We start from the raw sequence: 4,965 nt of genomic DNA, 5'->3' as shown, positions 1-4,965 counted from the left end.
ATTGATGATCCTCTTCCCATCTTTACTTCTGAGAGCCGCTGCCACTCCAAGATGCTCTTTTTATACCCAGTCATGTTAATGACCTATTGCCAATTGACCTAATGAGTTGCAATTTGGTCCTCCAGCTGTTCCTTTTTTGTACCTTTGACTTTTCCAGCCGCTTATGCCGCTTTTCCACTACAAACGCGGTTGAGTCGGGCTGAGCCGTGCCGTGCTGAGTCGGGCTGAGCGGGGCTGTTGGAGTTGCATTTCGACTACAACTGCGCTGAACCGTGCTGGCTGGAAGTGGGTGGACACACTGGGTGGAGTTAGCGAAAGTGGGTGGACGTCAGGTGATGTCGTTAAGCAGCGCAAACAGTGACATCAGTGAGCTTTTAAGCGGTAGTCTCACAACCTGAATAGTAAACAATAAACATGGAGGACATGGAGTCGTTAGTGTTGCTGGTCTTGGTGCTATGGCTTGTTGTCACCGACAACGCCAACAGATACTGGCAAGAGCGTATAGATGAGGCGAGGCGCATAAGGCTTCAGAAATTCTCGTAATTCGTAATTCTTCTCCTTCCGGGTTTGCGGTGTTTACAGATCCCAGCGCGCTCGCGGGGCGTGTGGGCATGTGAGGACACTCCTCCTCACCAATCAGTGCACAGGGGAGTGTCTGCTCACGCCCCCAGCCTCACTCGGCACGGTTTGGCTCGCTTCAGCCCCACTCCAAAACGGTGCGAGTTTTAGGGGCTCAGCAGGGCTGAAGCGAGCTGAGTCGTGCTGGTTTTTGGTAGTCGAAACGCGAGCCGTGTCGGGCTGAAGTGAGCTGAAGCGAGCTGAAGTGAGCTGAAAAAGGGTAGTGGAAAAGGGCCATTATTGCCCCTGTCCCAACTTTTTTGAGATGTGTTGCTGTCATGAAATTTCAAATGAGCCAATATTTGGCATGAAATTTCAAAATGTCTCACTTTCGACATTTGATATGTTGTCTATGTTCTACTGTGAATACAATATCAGTTTTTGAGATTTGTAAATTATTGCATTCCATTTTTATTTACAATTTGTACTTTGTCCCAACTTTTTTGGAATCGGGGTTGTATATGAGACTGATTTGATAAGACTGATTTGATAAGCCCATTGCACCTACAGTGGCTCTACAAAGTATTAACTTTGGGGGGTGAATACCTAGGCACACTCCAGATTTCTGGGTTTGAGGTTTTTTTTTTAATTATTGTTTGTGTCACAATAAAACAATAATTTGCACCTTTAAAGTGGTAGACATGTTGTGTAAGTCTAATGGTGCTAAACCCCCAAAAATCAATTTTAATTCGAGCTTGTAACGCAACAAAACAGGACAAACACCAAGGGGGATGAATACTTTTGCAAGACACTGTAGCATGAATGGGATTGGTCATTTGTGAATTCCCAGTACATCTATTTCAGTTGATCATGTAGTGTGATAACAGGGTTTATCAGTGAAGTTGAAAATCTCCTTGTCTGAGGATCACAACACTGAATCTGTATTTAAACTCCTTCCTTGGTTTTTTTAAACACTAACAGGTTCAGTACAGCTGAAAGTGTTGATGTAGTGCTGCGTCATTTCTCATCACCACTATTTGAAGTCGACATGCAGTCATTTATACTGAGACTTCACATCTCATGACAGCTACTGAACCAATCAAATCAGTCCACAACTTCAAAACTTCCAATCAGAAGTGACTCTGAACCTGGTTTTCTACTGAACACACAAGTTCATTACCTCACTATCACTTTATCTGAGCAGGAACGATGATCACACTCTTTTTCGCTCTTTGTCTCTTCACATCAGGTGAGTTACATTTTTTTATATAAAAAACTTCCACTATATATTAGTCTCGCAGGCAAGCTGGAAGGATAAAGCGGCTAGAGATAATGAGATGAGATATATTAGTCTTTCTTCGTTAGATTATTAAACCATACATATTGTTTTCATTTCAGTGAAATCATCTGGTCTGCAGGAGCTTCAAGTTCAAAAATTAAAGTATGGTGTAACTGCAACTATAAAATGTAACTTGTCCAATCAGAAAAAAGATGCAATTTGGCTCAAACAGGATTTTGGAAAGGTTCCTCAGTGGGCAGTGAGGCGAGAGAACACCGTCTTCAGAATTGCTCCAGGATTGTCTGAGAGACGCTTCAGTGTAGATAAACGCTTTAATCTCAACATAAAAGAAATCAAAGAAGAGGATACAGGAACATATTTATGTGCACAAGTGGTGGGATCTTCTCTGTACATTGGATCTGGGACCCTTTTGGTTGTTGAAGGTAAAAAGTGTTACTCTGATAACCTGCTCCTGAACTATACCTAATTCCAGATCAACACTTTTTATCTAGAATTCTCTATAATTTCACAACACTCATTATTTACAGTATTATTTTTATTAATTGATGTTAAAGCTGAGGAGGTGAAACAACATCCTCTGACTGAAATGGTGATGGAGAATGGAGAGCCGCTCGCACTCCAGTGTTCAGTACAAGCGTTTAATTCAAGCTGTGAAGAACAGAGTGTGTTCTGGTTCAGGCAACGCTCAGGAGAATCTCATCCAGGAATCATTTACACTCATGGAGACGGCAGTGAGGAGTGTAAGAAGAGCTCGGAGGCTGGTTCTCCTACACAGAGCTGTGTCTACACTCTCCCCAACCTCACAACCTCTGATAATGGAACATTCTACTGTGCTGTGGCTGCGTGTGGAAAAATCCTCTTTGGAAATGGAATTAAAGTTGAAGGAATTTCAATAAAAGGTAAGACATCTGATGATACAAATGTTCATGCTGATCATTCAGAGACAGTTATAGTGATACTGATCAAACTGCTTTGGGGCAAAATTTACTTATGAGACCACTGTGCATCCCAATTTTGTGTGACAGAAGAAAGCAGTTAGAATTTTTACTTTTTCCTGCTACAGTGATCATACATCTGTTTTCAAAGATCTGAATATTATGAAATTCCTTGATTTTATTTATTATTTAAACTGTAGTTTCATGTATAAATTCCATTTTAATCTGCTACCAAACAGCTTTCAAGAACTTTTTTACTCTTATTTCAACAAGTATAAAACAAGGCTGGATTTTAAATCTACATTTTGTATTCCTTTAGCAAAAACAAATTCTGGGAAATTCAACTTTCATTTTGAAGGAACAGTTCTTTGGAATAATATTGAGGAATCTCAAAAAAGCCTTAGGCTCTACAGTATATGTTAAGCACTCGATAAAGAAGGCTATCATTATTTCGTATTAAGTCATAAATTGTATGTGTGTGTGTGTGTATATATATATATATATATATATATATATATATATATATATATATATATATATATATATATAAAATGCTTATTTATCTGTTTTGTTACAATTTTTAATTAATTTTAATTAATATATTAATAAATTAATATATTCCCTGGCCGTGCCTCCTAGCTAGATTAGCTTTGTAGTTATTTTCTAGGTAATATTATACCCAACATATATAAAGTTTCTTTCTTTTCTTTCCTTTTGTATTTTATCTGCATGTTATAAAAAACAAACTGTTGTATTCCTTTTTTTTTTATCTTTTCAGACAATAACCGCTGGCTTGTTTTTGTCTTAACAACCTCCAATATAATATTTGTTCTTGTAATCATGGTTCTGGTTGGAGTTTTACTTAAAAAACAAATAAAAGGTTTGTTTCCTTTTTTATTATTTATAAAATTTATTTATCAATATCACAAAAGTCTTATTTCATTTAAATGTTACTGATGTTTATTATTGTTGTATAAAGGGGCATCTACTGACCTTCCAACTGACACAAATCAGGTAACCAATTGTTTTATCATGTGTACTGATTTTCTTTAAATAAATGCAGGTCTGTCCTCGAGTCTACAGGACATGTAGGATTATAACTGATCACCTTACAAAAGGAAATTACTTTTTGTGAATCTTTTAATCGGCTCTGGTTTATAAACGGCTCTTGTTTTTTATCAGGCTGATGATGAAGATGTCTTGAACTATGCAGCTGTGCGTTTTGCAAAGAAACCTTCATCCTCCAGAACATCCAGAGACAAGAGCCATCAAGACATTTATTCTCAAGTTAAAATAAAATAGATAATGAAAAATAGTCAGATTTGAAAGCACCAGAGACCAGGGATTTTTGCTGTAAGTGAAATTTTATTCAGTCAAACATGGTGCATTTAATAATAAAAAAAAAACAACTAATAATTAAACACACACACACACACACACACACACACACACACACACACACACACACACACACACACACACATTACTTTCCCAGTGCATGATATAATATTTTTTTCATGAAAGCTGGAATTGCAGTTTGTCTAGAATGTGAATTATTACTTGAAATGAAAATTAAATATTGCCATAATCAGTCTTTTTTCTTCATTATTCCCCAATAATATTAATATAACTAGGATTATTTTATATTATTTTCCTGTCTATCTTTATAATGCATGTATTTAAAAGGCTTATCTTTGGATTTCTCTTGAAATGTTGCATATATATATATATATATATATATATATATATATATATATATATATATATATATATATATATTTTTTTTTTTTTTTTTTTTTTTTTTTAATCAGTGAAGAATATTGTCTGTAAAATTAAATTCAACTTCCTGAAATAAATTTGGGATGGATAAGATCTCACTTAGGACATCGTATTTAAAAATATGAATTTTTTCAGAGGCTAAAGTCTCAAATGTATCCCCATGACATATCAGATACATCAAATGTGCATTTTTGTTTAATGTAAATCTATGGTTTATATATATATATATATATATATATATATATATATATATATATATATATATATATATATGTGTGTGTGTGTGTGTGTGTGTGTGTGTGTGTGTGTGTGTTCAGAGTAAGAGTATAAATGATTAAAATAAATAGTAATTGTTCGTTGCATTCTATGAATTCACTCAAACATTTATTTCCA

General features: G+C 35.7%; 1 pseudogene; it reads left to right on the top strand.

The window, feature by feature from the left end:
- The first annotated feature begins 1,762 nt into the window (after positions 1-1,762).
- On the top strand, positions 1,763-4,402 carry LOC132882674 (uncharacterized; annotated as a pseudogene).
- Positions 4,403-4,965: the final 563 nt, after the last annotated feature.

Source organism: Neoarius graeffei, chromosome 3 (assembly GCF_027579695.1).
Source record: "Neoarius graeffei isolate fNeoGra1 chromosome 3, fNeoGra1.pri, whole genome shotgun sequence".
NCBI classification, from domain to species: domain Eukaryota; kingdom Metazoa; phylum Chordata; class Actinopteri; order Siluriformes; family Ariidae; genus Neoarius; species Neoarius graeffei.
This window is presented reverse-complemented; position numbering and strand designations above follow the sequence as displayed.